General features: G+C 41.0%; 1 protein-coding gene across 1 annotated transcript in view; it reads left to right on the top strand.

Annotated features, from left to right (window-relative positions):
- sipa1l1 (signal-induced proliferation-associated 1 like 1) overlaps positions 1 to 17,790 on the top strand; it is a 101,972-nt gene that overhangs the window by 9,435 nt on the left and 74,747 nt on the right. Inside the window, 1 exon segment of the mRNA XM_037750371.1 lies at positions 3,397 to 3,549. The gene's annotated coding sequence lies outside the window, so the exon portion shown is untranslated.

The raw sequence follows: 17,790 nt of genomic DNA, 5'->3' as shown, positions 1-17,790 counted from the left end.
CATTTAGATAGCTCCAAGTTGTAATCCAAAAGTGACTAGTATTACTAGTAGTATTACTAGCCACTTTTGCTTGTAAAGTGTACGTTGTTGTGTTAACTTTATGACTAAATGTCTGTACCATCACTGCGGTGAATATCCAGTACAAATATTGCAAAAAGCAGTCAACAGCTCTGCTTATGTATTTTCATACAATGTTAAGCATGATTCTGTGATTTAGTTGTAAATAGTTTGCAGAACTGGGAGAACAGGCACAACAGTCTGGTTTGAAAAGCCATGTGCAGGTGGAACATGTGTTCATTAATCTGCATCCATTCGTGTGTGAAATGGATGATTATCTCAAGATGTTTTCCTCTCTTCGACCACCGTGATGACATCGCAAGAACGCGACTGTGCACGAGAACTGTAAATCTTATCCCCAAACATGTATGGGAGCATTGCCGAAATTCCCACCAACTGCCTCGCCATCTGTTTCCAAGCAGACCGAGCTCTCGGATTTCTGTCTTGCTGGATGACTAAAAGGATGTTGCTACTGTCGGCTGCCTGGGCCGGTATTTCTGGTAGAAGTGCTTTTCTGACCCTGTTGGATTTGTTAATTGTTGCTGTCTCTGCTGTGCCATTTTGGGAAAATTAGTTTGAGTGCGTGGAGCTGCAACCTGGAATTTATGCAAGCTATATTTGTCAGGAAATTACATAACTATTTCAACACTCAATGAGATGGGATGTGATGAAGATGTGATTTGATTGTTGTCAATCTGGTACCAGATTGAATTTCTGGTACAATTTGGGGTTATTGGCTTGCGTAGAATTAATATTTGGTAACTTGAGCTCATTCTCCATCCTAGAATTAATTGTAATATAATATAATAAAATATATGTTTGTTAGCATGATGGTTTCTAAATATGTTTTATGTTGCAGTTTTTTTTAAGAGTAGCTCAGCCTTTTGTGTTTGGTTTTGGATTTGTCAATGCTTTGTTATTGTGATACGGTTCAGGCGGGTCAAGAAGTGACAAAGCCGCTTTCCGAGTAAGTTATTAATAACTTACAGAAACATTGCATGCAATAGTCCATCTTCTCTTCCCCTCTCTCTGTGTCCGCCTCTTGTCTCTGTCCTTGTCTCAGACTTCAGTCCTGACAATAGTGCTACTATAATGCGTAAAGTTGGCGGTTTGCGGGTCGGGTTCGCATGGTTGATTAACGCATATTTTCGTGGGTTGGGCGGTGTGGATTGGCTGTTTTAATGGGTCGGGTGGGTGCGGATAATAAACACTGACATCACTAATGGCCAGTGTTTGGGCATAGTTAAAGGAAATTGAAAAAATAGAAAGAGCAGCAGTCTTGCTCTTGACATCTGATAGCAACAGTCAGTATAAATTCAACCAGCTGTAACCCTGGCAACCATTGTCAAATAGTCCATCACATTGCACGCTGAATCCAGGGCCACCTAAACTGATTGGTAAATTGGAACCAGGAGCAAAATCTGGAACCAAACAATCATACTAAATAAGTTCTAGAGCAAAGCTTCAGCCGGATACATTTTAGGCTTTGTAAGATATTGAGTGTAGAATAATGTGAGATAAAAGATAATGAAGAATGTTTTGCAAGAATATTCTATTAAGAGATTAAATCACTTTTATTATGTGATAGGTTTTCTTGAGGAGGCGCTGTAATTGGATGTTTTAGCTATTAAAGCTGCGCTCAGATGGGTTTAGTTTTTCACAGAGATGTACTGTGATTTTAATTCTGTCCAAAGCATGCAAGAGTTTTCTCCCCCCATCTTTGTTAAGTGGAGCCCTAAATGCCCTTTGTTTTTTGGCATGGTTATCAGCCTTTTTTTATGATTAGTGGACCTTGAACTGAAATAATTTAAGTCGAGGCCAACTAGACATCTTATTCCTTCTGAGCTATTCTATCAGCTCTGCATGCAAACTGAGTTCTGTCGGATGCAATGAAAGATTTTAGTGAAGATTGTGTTAACATGAATAGAAACCCATTCTGTCAAACTAATTGGAGAGGTAGACCCTGCAGGCTCATCCAAGAGGCTGTTGCAATGTCAGCTACATTTCAGCATTATATCTAGTCTCTAAGCTGTGTTCATGTAACTATAAGTTAAAAGGCTACTTATAGTCAACAAGCCTGCTGGTGATGCACTTACACAGAATATCCTAGCAAAGTGGTTGTTATAACTCATCACGTACTATAATCTTGCAGTGGCTAACATGCTGTCCAGGACAGTCCAGTTACTCAAGGAGCATGGCTAATTTTTATCACTTATATGCCCCTGGAACATTTGACCCGTCCTCATGGGACTGTGTTGGCATCCAAGCATTATGATGGCCTGAGACATCCTCTCGATTTGATGCCTGAATTATTCGGATAAAAACCGCAAAATCTGAGCGTGGTCAATTGTATTACGTAATGCACACAGACAGTTCAGTTTGGGCAGAGAGCATTTCTGTCCTCTGCATATACTGTAGACTATGTTTATAATTGATGAATGCAACAGAATCTATATGATACTCTATATTTCTTATCTTTAGTGGGTCCAAGCTGGCCAGTGAGTCAACACTACTGTCCTCATAATGAATAATGAATAATCAATGAAAAGGGAGGAGAGTGCTCCAAAAATACGATCTTGAAATACTGATATATCAACTCGATATCACGGCAAAGCGTGTAATAGACCCGCCTGTCCACCAGAGAACAGCGGGTCAGTGTCACGTTTATGTGTGTATGAAGGTGCAGTACCAGCAGGGGGCAAGAAAAACACTTTCTTAGGTTTAGGTAACAAAACCACTTAGCTAGGTTTAGGAAAAATGTCATGGATGGCCTCAAAATAAGTAAACTAAGTAAAATACGTATGTAAACAACGTAACATAAGTATGGAAAACACGCCACAAACGCCACTAGAAAACACGTGACAAACGCCACTAACGTAACTTGCAAAACACCGGTCCCCTGGTTGAAAGTCCTGTGTTTGTTGGACTCATCCACCTCCCCTCCAACCCACCATAAGCCGTCTTTCTCACTTTTTATCCCACGTCACTAGCTCTGAGTGTAGCATATTTATGCAGATGCATTTACATTGCAGCCAGTACAGACGACATGGTGTGAAAATGACACGCCTAAAGCAAGAACGGCGTTCTTATTACACACTTTTGCCTTGCGCCTTATCGCGTCATTCACACGCCTTTTCGTGCGACCAAGCTGGATATATACTGTACGTATATTCACACATGATCAGGCAATTGCAATTCAGTCTGAAGGTTTTACTTTTCAGTCAGTTAATAGTTAAGTTCTGACAAATGTTTAGATGTTCAACAGGCTGTGTATGTAGTTTGTAAAATATGCAATTTATTTCCTTAACCAATTCCTGCTTTTTTCATATGCCGCTGTAGGGAAACCTCCTCTGACGACAATCACACAAGTAGGCGCAGGATTAAAGGAAAACACATCCTGGTCATTGTTCATCACTGCTGGATTGGAGTCGCCTCTCTGATCTAAAAGAAACGGTTACTACTTGAAGTTGGGAAAGCTGTCATCTGTTGGCAGTAAGTTTTCTTTTTTTGATCAAATGGCTGCATGCAGTGTATAAAACTATCAGCAAGTTTTGAAGCAGTTGCGCTTTTATGTGACGAAGAAGAAGATGATATAAGGGATGTTGTCTTCTTCTGTGTCATACCACACATTGCAGATCCGCCGCAGCGTGAAGAAGCGGCTCGGAGAGAAAAATCTGGCTTTAAAGTCAACAGAGTTGTTTCCCGTCCTTGAAAATGATTCATTAAGTGCGCCGTAATTGACAGTCTCTGTGATTTCACTGTCAGTTTGAGTTCTCTTCCTTGGCTATAATGCCCCACTGAGCCACAGCAAACCAAACAGATAATCTTGTGGCCATGTTGATGTTTCTGGTAATGCGGCTGCCTGGGAGTTATGTTAAGATACTGGAACTCACATTTCAGGCAGGGATGTGGTTTAGCTCAAGATACTTTAAAATGTCAGTTATGAAAAGGGGAATCTGTCAAAAGCTCATAAGTGGACCGTTTTTAAAGGAAGAGCTTTTTTCAATACAAAGTTTATGTGCGGTTTTGTTGGTAATAATTCTGCTTTCCATAATAACCAATGCTCCTTATCAACTCTCTACCAGAATCATTATTATACACCACAACTATAAGTACCATAGTGGATCAATGTCGCCCTGTGACAGATAGGTGATCTGACCATGGTGTAGTGTTAAGGCCAATGAAAACATGGTTTCAAGTTTGGGAAAAAACATCCTAAGTTGTTATTTATCAAGAGTTTAACTAAGCTAAGCTAAGCTGCCTCGTCAGGACAATCAATGTGTCAATGTGGTTTGATCATATTTATCTGACAGTGTTGGCAACATAACTTTATATATATTGTATCCTAGTATGAATTGGGCTTTTAACATACCACAGCATGCACTGAGTGCATAGTAATGGCTCCAGCCTCCTACGACCTTGAACATAGTAGACAGAAAATGGATATATGGATGTTTCTTGTTGGTAGCTTGCTAACCGTGATTCTTCAAGTGGTTGTCTACAAGCTTCTTTTCAGTTTGAGATGGTTTCATGCCAGTGTTTGTGTAGAAATATCCAGTTCCGTATTAAAGCATATCTACTGTTTAGCTGGTATAAAAGTCTTATTGTACAGAACGACATTGGATCTAGATTAAAGACTGCTGTAAGAAAAGTTGCATTTGGTAAACAGTCTAAATAAAATGACGCATATTCAGTGCATTTTCATAGATTTCATTTCACTTAGAAAATAATGCTCCAAGGAGAAAAAAGAGCTCTGATGGATCCTCGTAATGAAAGTCATCTTGCTTGGGTTTGTGGGTTCCAAGGAGGTCCTGGATTGTGCCAGCGGAGGTAAACACATAAATCCATCTTGGCATACTGAGATCAGCAGCTTTTGGCTGAACCCTCAACAGTCTTCCTGCTTTGCAGATCCATGTACTGACACAAAGCCAGAGATAATGCTGATAGCAGTGAATTCCTCAATGACACTTGTTAGGAGCCGGATATGATGCTCATTTTGTAGCAATTATGTTTTGGACTGGACTATATTTTGTTATTTATCATGACTGACAATACTGAAAAATAGCCTTCACAGTTCAGGCTTCACGTTGCTTGTTTGTCTGACCAACAGCTCAAAACTCAACGGCATTTAATTCACAATTATATAAAACAAAAAGCAGATAATCTGAACTTTTTAGGAACTTGAACTGGCTCATGTCCATCTGCATACTGTTCTGTTTTTTCAAATGGATACGCTCACTCAGCCGTTAGCAAAAAAGCAGTGACGTAGGTTACCAGAGTGAGCTAATCAAAGCTAATCAATAAGGTTATGAATAATGTGAACACCAGCACTAGCTGAGTCAAAGTTAGCTGTGCTTGGTTTGGAAATAACTGAAAGGGTTGGTTAGGATGTTTTGAAGTGGGGTTGTATGTATACTCCCATGTTCTGCATGATAAAATTACTTCTTTTGTGAATGTAGTCTGGTGGCTTTGAAGAGAGCGATATAACGGGCTATATAATGGCTTCAAAGGGCTGTCTTATGGCGAGGTAAAGCGACTGTGGACGGGAGCAGCAGAAAAACGGCTATTAGCCACCAAAAAAAAATCGATATCAGTTTATGTGTACGCAATATTTAGAATATTTTCACAGCTTTACCTCGCCATCAGACAGCTCTTTCCGATGGACAACTGAAGCTAAGTTATATCGATGTCTTCAAAGCCACCAGACCAGACTACATTCACAAAACAGTCATTTTAACTCTCAGAACACAGGAGTTGCTGGTCTGTTGGTGTTATTGTGTGCCTTACGGATCTGAACTAACGTGGCATCCAAGGCAGTACATTGCTTAACTTCCGTGCCGGGACCTCAGTCTGCTTCTCCAAACTTCCACCGCCATCTAAGTTACTGTATGTAATGTTAATACACTGACTATAAGGATGTGTATATATACTGTATACAGTATGTAGCAGCATCATCATGCAGAAACCTACGTCAGATCATTTCTAGAAAAGCTTGAGAAACTAGCATTTTGACGCTAAAACATACGTACTTTGACCAAAATGTTTGGATTTGAAAACAAAAGGAGCACCAGCGGGGAGCTACAGAATGATATTAAAAACCTAAAAAAAAAAGATTATTATCTTAATTTTCTGTTAATCAATAAATTGATTAATTGGCCAGTTGATTCGTCGGCTTATTCTGTTGATTCCACTGCCTAGTCCACAGACATAAACTAGGCTAGAAGATCGGATTCAAGTGGACCTGCAGACGATTTTCTTTTAGGCTAAACCAGAAAAATGAGGTCACAATGCCCAGATTTTCAACATCTGGCTTGCAGGTGGTGGAAGCAGAAACCAAAACAGGAAAGTGGCCTGTCATGATCTGTAGTGCTCACTGGAACCTCTCTGCTCACTGTGCTCATCCAGCAAGGGGAGTGTTTTGGCTTGGCTTAAGGTGATGGCCTTGAGTCCACTTTCCATTGTCGGGTTTGATAGATTTCAGGTTCATGGCTTTGTAAAGACCAAATGTTTGGTTAAAGTACATCAGCCTTTCACTGGGTTCATCCCATCATGCTTTGCTGGCTGTATGCAGCAGAATGTGTGAGAATGCCATGTGTACACAAAAGGGATGACCTCATTGTTTTCATCTAAGCTCAAGAACAATGAAATCTGCGTGCCACACCACCCCAAACCTCCCCCTCTTTACGCTGCGTATGTATGTATGTGTTTACCTCCACATCTCTGAGGTGTGTATTTACCTTCTAGTTTACAGAGGTTCTTAAAATATTTACTCAGGGCTGAACAGGTTAATGATTATTTGGACAAGCAGGATTGGATGTGTTGGGCTACACACACTGGGGTATGTTGTTGCAGAGAAGCCAGCGCCAGTGGGCTTTGTTCCTGGTGACAGCGAGGTTAGGACTGCATTCACTAACTGACCCTCCTGAACTTTTGATCAGATAGCCTGTGAACTGAGAGGAAAATCTAATTTATGCTTTCATTTGCAATCACAGACTCGCTGGGTGAAGATGGCCTGTATTATAGTGTGTTGTGATTTTTGTCTTTTAGATTAAAATGAGTTGAAACGATAATTGGTTAACCTGGCGCCTCAAATGTGAGATTTAGCTGCTTTTATCATATGATAGTAAACTGAATATCCTTGGGTATTGAGAAATTTAGATGGACATTTTTTCACTGTTTTTGACATTGTATAGACCAAACGACTAAATTTAGACTAATTGATAATGAAAATTATTGTTAGTTGTTGCCCTTAAAAGTGTTTAAAAAAAAAAAAAAAAATTTTTTTTTTTAATATAATTTATTACTTCCCAATGTTCACAACAAGGTTATAATTAGTGCTGTCAATCGCTTAAGATATTTGATCGCAATTAATTGCAAATTAAATCGCTAATTTTGTATCTGTTCAAAATGTACCTTTAAAGGGAGATTCGTCAAGTATTTAATACTCTTATCAACATGGGAGTGGACAATTATGCTTGCGTTATGCAAATATATGTATATATTTATTATTGGAAATCAATTAACAACACAAAACAATGATAAATCTTGTCCAGAAACCCTCACAGGTACTGCATTTAGCCTAAAAAATATGCTCAAATCATAACATGGCAAACTGCAGCCCAACAGGCAACAACAGCTGTCAGTGTGTCAGTGTGCTGACTTGACTATGACTTGCCCAAAACTGCATGTGATTATCATAAAGTGGGCATGTCTGTAAAGGGGACACTCGTGGGTATCCATAGAACCCATTTTCATTCACATATCTTGAGGTCAGAGGTCAAGGGACCCCATTGAAAATGTCTCTTTTTTTCGGTAGTGATATGTTATAACTAAAAAACAAAACTGAATTGAATTTATGTGCATTTTTTATTTTATTTGTATTAGTTTTTTTACCCAGGCAATATTGTTTCAGTTTAGTTTTATTTTTCTTAAAGGATATAGTTTTTAGTTTCAGTTTACTAAAAATATTTTCACAGCATACTTTCATTTCATTTTAGTTGACTATACTTTTTTGTCACCTAGCACCAGTAACCTGCTGTCACCCCTCGATCCTGCTGAAAAACCTCCTTGACTCATGGAGCGAGTGATGGTGACCTTGTCAGTCAGAAAACCTCCCTGCTCTCCTCCTCTCACACCTGTCTCCTCTCCATCTCCCCCATATCACCATAAACACAGGTTGTTGCTGCCTTGTTACCCAGTCACTCAAATTCGAGCGGGCCGCTCTATGGCGTTGGAGTGCTTTAAATGGTCATCGGAGGCTTCTTTACCACACAGAGCTTTGATCCATTCCAGTGGCGTTCTGACAACTTCGAGCTAATGCCTCCGCTGGGTCCCTCCAGCTGCGAGGAGGAAAGCTCGATCAGTGGTTTATGGATGTGAGACGTGTGAGCTTAAGCAAGCTGCTGTTTTTCATTAAGGAGCAACTGGCGCATGGGAGGAGAGTCGACTGCCCTGGTGGTTGTTTTCTAATGACAGCAGGCCAGTTTAGAAGTAAAGCGTCTTCAACGTGGGCCCAGAGGGTTGTTTTTAATGAAGAGACTGCCTGAAGCCCTTTAACATCTCATAAAGCACTTTGGGGAAACAGCCACGGTTGAGGAGAGGTTGAACTGAAGGGACTCACTTCAGCCTGCATCCCTTGTTTTCAGCATTTTATGGTCTCATCACTTCACGTTAGGGCTGCACAATTAATCGAATATTAATCGCGAGCACAATTTTGGCTTCCCGCTGTTAGATGAACATGATCAACTGTGATATTGATGTTTTAAAATGGGTGCTCTGCTCATAGAAAACTCTGCTGCATAAATCAAGCGCTTCCTAAACTAACAGCTAGAGATATGAATATTGGGCGATAAATTATAACGCTATCATGTTGCGTTCAAATGTATTCTGGTCGATCTTGTAGTTTTGACTTGAATAAATTAGATTAGATTCAACTTTATTGTCATTGCACATAGTACAAGTACAACAAAATGCAGTTTTGCGTCCAACTAGAGTGCAAACTAGTAAAGTGCAAAGACAATATATGCAAATGAAGATATATGCGGTGTTTATAAATAGACATAAACACAGGTTGCAGTTAAGGTGCAAAAGATAGCGATATGTCATATTCTGATGAATAAGAGTTTTAAGTACAGTATAAGTTGCATACTGATGAAATATTGTATAAAAAAATGTTGTCTAAGTGTATTATAAAGAATACATTATATATACAGGTGGAGTTATATTTATATCTATACACAAAGGGACACATGGGACTAATCCTGTTGTTTGAAAGATATGTTTTCACTATAAAAATAGATAATAGAGAGGGAATTTTGACCTGTTTCACTTCCTAACACTAGCTCTAAGCAGATTATAATATATAATTAAAACTACTAATGCCAAGATTTTTTTTAATCAAAGTAAACATTTAAATAAAAATGCAATAATTTATTTCCTAATCATTTGAATTTTGTGTTTTTATACAAATAACCAATATTATATGACAATAACAAAGTTAAAGGATAGCATTTAGAAAACTTTTGACGGTTGTAATGTAGCAAAACATGGAAGTGAAAGCAGCTCTCTGTTTTTTTTTCTAAATATGAACATGCAATAAAAATACTTGTCCCTAAAATCTATGAATAAACGTGAGCAAAATAATCGTGATTATCATGTTGGCCATAATCGTACAGCCCTAACTTGACATACTGGTGTGAAAGCAATGGCCTTTTTATTCAGGTTATACTCTGCAGTCAGTGAGTTAGAGAGCAGACGTCACAAAATAAACAACTGCACTTCATGAATTCATATGTCTCCGGTTTGTGCCTGTGTGTAGGATTACATCAATGACAGTGGGAGGCCAGGTGTAGGGATTTAATGGGATATCAGATGACTTGAAAAGCGTGATTGTAGTTGGACATCACAATCTGTACCTGAGATGAAAAGAGTATCTAGAGGGTTGTAGCTCAAAGCACCGCTGGGTTCTCATTGCTTCCCGATATGAGATTTAATAAGCTAATGTTGCCAGGCAACGGGTGCTATTCCACTTTTGGCAAGTATTGCTTAGTAACAAAATTTGTGTCCAAGAACTGAAGGCAGAATCACTGGTAGGATCAATGATGGATACAACCCTGGAATCGGATCGCCTATTTTAGGAATTTAAAACGATGTGTAAACCACAACTGAAGGGTGTATATGCACCACACAGACTGCCTTTTAAGCAAAAAGAACAGGACCACAATAAGCTGCTAGTCAATGCATCTCTATGCATGCTCTGCATCTTAATATTTACGTAGTTTTCCGAAGCTGAATCCTCCGCAAATATCCCCACAGGTTGTGTCAGAGCTGGAGCACTCTTGTCTCACAATGCACCTCTGCCTGCAAACGGCCAATGGTGCACTAGTGGGAGGCGGAGTAGGAGGAGAGGGGTAGTGTGAACAGGGCCTGCGGGGGTGGTGCTGCCGCGTTACATAATATCAGATGAACCCAGCTGTGCTGTGTTGTTTAGCCTATGGGTGACGTGGTGCCAGCCCAGCTGACGGATGAGTCCACCTGCGCTCATCGGAGTGGCTTCAGGATTAGGGTGCGGGTCAGTGAACAGATTGACCCTGAACAGACTGATCGCATGTAGTCGGCGCGGATCAGAGGCAAAAACATGAAACGGCGGCACCGACGTGCTCTCTTCCGGCGCTGTGTTGCCATGGCAGCACAGTTGTTGTGTTGTCAGAAACCTTGGAGTGTAATGATAATGCAGGGTTCTAACAACGGGTAATTAGAAGCCATTTTTCTTTTTTTCCTTCTTAAGCTTCCTCTCTTATCCCTACAGCCGCTCTTCAGCGGAGCAATGCAACAAGGAGAAATATCCTTTCATCATATGTTGTAGAAAGACGCAGCTTACACACGTTAGTACTATCTCCTCCCCTCATGTTTGGTAATGTGTTTCACACTGATTGTGGACAGGAACCTCTGTGAAGACTCGCTGTTAATTTCCCCAGCCGGCTGGTGTGTTTCTTTTGGCACACTCTGCAAGTAGCATAAACCTTGAATAAAGACTGAATAATATACTGCAGGTGTCTTCCAGGAAGGGGCCTATCACCCTGCAAGCTCTATTTAAAAAGCCCGTATCAGAGTCACTATCATTAAAAGCTCATCATGTTGCCCTCCCAATACCTCTGTAATTAAAGGAAGAGGCGTCTGTGTTGTATCATGAACTCCGTGTCTCTGATACGGCATTACAGCTATAGACACACAGACCAACTCGCATTTGCCATTTAATAAAAGTTTGTTTTGAACAAACACAGGCTGAAACTCAAACTCCTCTGTACACATCCGCTATTAAGTGACCACAGCCATTGAGAGGAAATGTCAGCCGCACTGTCGGCGGTTATCTCTTTGTGTTGTATAGCAATTTGTGCTGTGTTCTATATCAAAAGGAAATGTCCGAACTAAAAATACGTGCTTCAGTTCTTGATGTTCGGTGGGCATGTTCAGTGAAAGGCTTTGAGTTTATGTATCTATTTCTGGTGCGTCTGTTGAACTGAAAACTGAAGATTTTCAAGGTTGCCAGTAGATTATCACATTTCTGTTGTGCCAGTGGCAATGCAACACACTGGAATTTGAGGTTAAAGGTGCACCATACGATATCCAGAGCATAAATATAGCAGCAAACAAGTATTTACTATGTAAATATATGGAGGAGTAATGTCTACCTGAGCAGAGAATGAAGTCACTCTCCCTCTGTATGTGTTGTAATCTCAGCTTCTCTGTGCTTTGTTGACATAGCCGTGCTGGCCACACATGCCTTTTAGTGCATGTCAGTGCATGTGAGTGTGCCCCAATGGACCAACGATGCCATTGCGGAAACGTTGCACCCACCTCTGGTTCCCCCCAGTGTAACACTGTTGGCTCTGTCAGCACCTTTGCCGTTGTTTTCAAGTTTAGTGCTGTTAGCACCGTCAGCTACAAGCCTCCGGCTCAGTCGCCGCCATGTGGAGAGCCATGTGGAGGCTATAGAAATGCATTTTTGTGAAAGCACCAATAGTCAACCCTACAATATCGCCGCAATATCAATATCAAGGTATTTGGTTAAAACAATATCGTGATATTTGATTTTCTCCATATCACCCAGCCCTACTTTAAATGTGCACTCCATTTAAGAGAAAATTGGGACCACGCAGACATGCCTCAAGTGATTGATGGACGGATGAAATCATGTAGCAACAATCTCTTAAGCGCTGCCTGAAAACACCAGACAGGAACTTGTCTTCTGTTTGAAGACAACAGATGACATCCTTTGACAGGATCTGATGGAAGCATGGTGGAGCCTCTGACACTGTACGTCTGCACCCAAAGCAGCTCTGTTTCAGCCCTCAAAAAAACGAGTGGGATAAATTGAGGAGGTGGTGCACAGAAATGCCACAAAAATGTCAGCGAGATACATGGATAGCAACAAGACTGGGCAGAGGGGGTAGAGATAAGCAGCGGAAGGATGACAAAAAGTTGAGTTTAGGCATGTAAAAGTTAAAAATTAAAAGACATTTGATCCGTTCAGGGAGAAAAGGCAGAGAGGGTTGAAATAAATACTAGTAGAGCAGAGGTTTTTCGAGTGATGAGCGCAAGGGAGGGAAAGGTGGACCTCAAGAACATCCAGCCCCCGCACTTAATTGTTTTGTTTTGCCAGGAAAAGCCCCAGATGCCTGTAGTCAAGCAACGGCTTGACCCTTTCTTTGGTTGTGAGCTGCGGGGCTGAGGGCACTGCTCAGAAAGCTTAGCAGTAGGCCTATTATTCAAAAGGCCTTTTCTCTGTTTTGCCCCTTTGGGAGGTGCAAAAGCCTCACATCTGTCAAAGTGTCACAGAGCTTGCTGTCTGCAGCCCTATCCTCCTCCCATCCCTTAAAACAGCCATTAACCAGCAACCCCTGCACACTGTTTCTCACGGCCATTAAACATACACTTGTCAATCTGCCTCCCTCGTCTTTTGACCGATGGCCTCACAGCCATTTACCTCTCAGCTGGTTTAGGCCTAATCGATACAAGTGCACATTTTCTACCTCAATGGTCTCCAACCATACGGCTTTGAGAGACGTATCCATGCATAGTTACATCCTGCACCATCAATTTATACAGATTAGTGGTTAATTGCCCTTTTAAATCAGCAGTCATTGAGTTTAGTTTGATATAAAAACATACAAAAAAACAACATGGCTCTTAAGATCACTGCTGTTTAGTCTCACGGTGCATGCATGGTTTAGCAAACTACGGTATAGTTAGAGACAGTATCTAGTATCTGTTTCTACACCTGTATCTGTAGTTCAGAATATAAAAACTGATGTGAGACATGGTTGTGAAGAGTCACAGTATTTCCCACAGGATTTTGTGAGACTGTTGTGGGTGAACCTAGACCGTCTTGGAGGGGTCCGGGGCTCCTCCAGAAGAAAATGTACATTTTAAAGTTAAATGCATCAATCTGGTGCACTTTGAGAGCAAAATTAAGAGGCTAGATTTATGAAGAACTTTATGCTCTTGTAAACAGTTTTGTTCTCTAGCAGTGGTGGAATGTAACTAAGTACATTTAGGCTACTCAAGTATTTCAATTTTATGTAGCTGTATACTTCTACTCACTACATCTCAGAGGGAAATACTGTACTTTTAACTTCACTACATTTATTTGACAATAATTACTAGCTACATTGCAGATTCAGGACCCCATCCTTCCCCGCAGGGAGAGATGGCGCATTAAGATAAGTCCACGGTCCCGGTAAGCGGCGAGGTCCGGGCGAGGGGTGCTGTAAAGCTCACGGTCAGAGCATCAAGCCACTTTCACCCCGGACCTTTCCGAGCCGAACTAGTGCCAGTTGTTGCGCACTGCCGCAGAAGAAATGCACCTGTCGAGGGTCCACCCGTTGAGAAGTGTAAAACATATTTTCGGTTCAATATGAAACTGTGGTGGGACAAAATAGACTATGGCGGGCCACCACAGTGTAGGTAATGGGAAACGCTGAGTCACCAAAAGAACCACTTTTAGTTAAGCGCATACAAGAGTCGTCATGGGTTTGTCTTGAGTTAACTCTAGCTGTATTACTTCTTGTATTAACTTGTATTAACTTCTGCTGTATTCATGTTTTGATACTGACTTCCAAGAATTTAAAGGTAGAACTACAGCGCCAATCAAAGAGTTATCTTTCTGTTTGTCAAGACGTGGGAATTTGTTTATGCCGTTATTTAGAGTTGACTGCTCTCCCCTGTTAAGTTGATCGGTTAACATAAGCTGTACACCCACAGAACGTGTCAGACATGACTTTCTGGCTTCACTTGTTAATGATGCTACCTGGGACCATGACTGGTGCTTTGAGCTTGTTTAGACTGTCAGCACAATAAAGAGACGAGCAAGAACAAAACTCTGGGCTAATTACTGTGAGCACTGGGCTTGTGTCTTCAGATGACAGGATTAGAGTCGTTAGCGTACACTTGGCCCTCTCTCCCTCTTTTATTTACTTTGATGTCAGAGCTGCAGTTTTTCCCTATGTCTTGTTTAGGAGCTGTTCTTCCTCGCCAAGCGCATGTGTGTTTGGTTGGTGGATTGGCACACATCTCTGGCTCTCCTATGAAATAACACACTTGCAGACAGTAAATAATGCTTCATTTGATTCCAAATTGTAGGATAGAAATCAGATCATATTGTCAAGAAACACAGAATAAGTTCCTTCCAAAGATTAATGCTCCGGCTGTCAATTACATACAGCTTCATCTGTTATTTTATATATACACACAAATAAACAAAGCATGTGGTTTCATTGTACGCCACAAGACAGATTGGTATAAAATATATCTTGGATCACAAAGCAAAATAAATGTAGACAGACATATGCATAGCTGCAAACTCGTCACCACTTTGAATGAAAAATATGGCGCCCCCGTGATTTGTGTAGATGCAAAGACTCTGGGCTGACTTTGGGACCAGCCGCTATAACAGAACAAGACAAAGAAAAGGATCGGTATCGGCCAATATGGCTCATTGACGATTGGCATTTGGGATTGGCAGCAAAAACGTGATTGGGGCATTTCTACATCATATACCAACAAGAATCTGTTATTTGTACAATGGAAAATGAATCGTGTACTAACTACTAGTTTAGTTTTGTTTACATGCCTGCATCTGACTCAGTAGTTGGTAAAAAGATTACCAGCTAGAGGGACTTGTAGTTAAAATCACCTTGGAGATGCTTCTCCAAGTGTCAGGAGAAATGCATCGGGGCAAAACAAGAGGCAAGAGTCTTTCCGGTGACTTGGCTGTGCCATGGCTACCCCTGCCACCGCTGTTGTTTATTGTGTGAACGCTAGTTAAGAGAAGAAAAGACCAAGAAAGGAAAACTTAAGAAAACAGCTTGTTTTTGTGGTCAGGCTGTTGTGGGCTGGAGTTTTATGAGCTTTGAGGCTGGGGATGTGGTAGCGGTGATTTATAGCTTTCATTATTTTACCACACTGTCGGTTCCCAATAGACACCACACAGACCTACACATACACTTGAGATAACTGTGGAGGCTCGTACTTTGCCAGATTGCGGTGAGATGAAGTTTTCTAAGGTGCAGCTTTGACCACAGGGATTAGATATTAATGCTGCTCCAGGTCTGGATCGGGGGGCTGAGACACAGCACACACACACACGGTCGCACACAGATGCACACACTTCCTCGGCTACCTGATTCTTTGATATTTGTGCTTTTCCTGTGCTCACTGTGAAGTGCAGACGAAGGGGAAGTAGAGAGAACGGAAAGGTATTTCCATTTGAACTTGTGAACTCAAGTTGGGACCCTTCTCTGCCTCTTTAACATTTTATTTTTAGTTTCACTTTATCTTTTTTATATTTCTATCTGTAGCATTCTCTCAAGCCCTCAACCCCTCTTTTTACTCAGGTTTAGCCCATTTTCCCTTGTAAAAAAAGTAGTATAAGTTTATTTTATGAAGTATACTTAAGTAAAGTTCAAGTATACTTTATGTAGTAAGTATACTAATATCATATACTTCGACTTTACTGTATACCTGTCAGTATGAGCCAAGTAAACTTAGACTTTTCTGTATACTTGTCAGTATGAGCCAAGTATACTTTGACTTTTCTGTATACTTGTCAGTATAAGCCAAGTATACTTAGACTTTTCTGTATACTTGTCAGTGTGAGCCATGTATACGTAGACTTTTCTGTATACTTGTCAGTATAAGCCAAGTATACTTAGACTTTTCTGTATACTTGTCAGTGTGAGCCATGTATACGTAGACTTTTCTGTATACTTGTCAGTATAAGCCAAGCATACTTTGACTTTTCTGTATACTTGTCAGTATGAGCAAAGTATACTTTGACTTTTCTGTATACTTGTCAGTATAAGCCAAGTATACTTAGACTTTTCTGTATACTGGTCAGTATAAGCCAAGTATACTTTGACTTTTCTGTATACTTGTCAGTATGAACCAAGCATACTTTGACTTTTCTGTATACTTGTCAGTATGAGCCAACTTATGTATACTTTTGTTAAGTATATCTTGAATAAGTACATAAAAAGTAAACTGAAAGTATTCACTCTTATTATAAGTTTAAAAGAAGTATACTAGTAGCACACCTGAATAAACTTCTTTTTTGGTAAGGGTTTCTGGATAACATTTCTATTTTTCCTTCCTCAACCTCACCTCACCTTCCTCTCTCTCTCTCTCTCTCTCTCTGTTTCTCGCTTGTGGACTTCAGCTCTGGTGTGATTTACAGTCATAGCGGAGGATCTGCTACTTTGGTCATGCTTTTCTTCCTCGCCACATTTTGTCAATTCCCGTCTGTGCACAGATGATTCCCAGGCTTCTTCAGACACACGCAGACTTTTTTCCTTTTTCTTCTCTCTCATCTGTCCTTAATTCTTCTCATCTTTTTGGCTTGACGGCAGTGACACTAGGCTAAAAAAGCAACCACATCGTCGCCATGGCACTTAAACTCTTGTGATTAACATTAATGCTCTCAACAGGCTCGTAGACTGGTGGAAAATTACACAAAGTTGCATAGACGCTCACATGTAAGCTGTCATAAGCACACACTTCTGACGACTATAACCGCGATGATAGTAAATCGGAGGCTTTTGTGGCCCTTGGGTGAACTCCTCCTGGCAAATCAGGAGCTTCACGAATAGCTTGGCCCGTCAAAGCTCACTGGCCGTCAGCGCAAGCAAACACGCACGCCAGGTTTCGCTGAATAGCAGCAGCAGCAGCAGCAGCAGGCCTAATCCAGGCTCCACTGTGAAGAAGGTTTAACCAACAAATAGATTTGATACAGCGGTTACGCCAGCCCTGTATCCCTGTTTTCTGAAGAGTGTGGGAGAGGAAAACTGAAGCTTATGTCCCCATGACTGAGGAATGGGAAAAGCAGGCAGCTGAGACTTTGGTAGAGAGCTGTGGCCAAAGCAATAAAGATAGGTTTAGAACAGGCAGCAAGTGAGGATAGGTGGCAAAGGAACAAAGCTGCTTATGCTGGCTCGCGGTGGCTTTGAAATGGAGAATTTGAGTTTCTGCAAGTTCTCTGAGCTTTCCCGTACACCTTCATGGGGCTTTGTAGAGTATGTTTCTTCACTCCGTCTATAGGCGTTCGGACCAAACAGTTCTGGGGACTCTCTGAGAGGAACTGCCCACTGGGGAGCTCCCCCAAGAACCACATACCTTCAAGGGCTTTTTTCTGTTTGCATTTGCATCTGCACCGCCAATAGGAACGCTGAAGTGACGTTA

This window comes from Sebastes umbrosus, chromosome 18, assembly GCF_015220745.1.
Source record: "Sebastes umbrosus isolate fSebUmb1 chromosome 18, fSebUmb1.pri, whole genome shotgun sequence".
NCBI classification, from domain to species: domain Eukaryota; kingdom Metazoa; phylum Chordata; class Actinopteri; order Perciformes; family Sebastidae; genus Sebastes; species Sebastes umbrosus.
The sequence above is the reverse complement of the archived record's forward strand: the minus strand, read 5'-3'. Positions and strand labels throughout refer to the sequence as shown.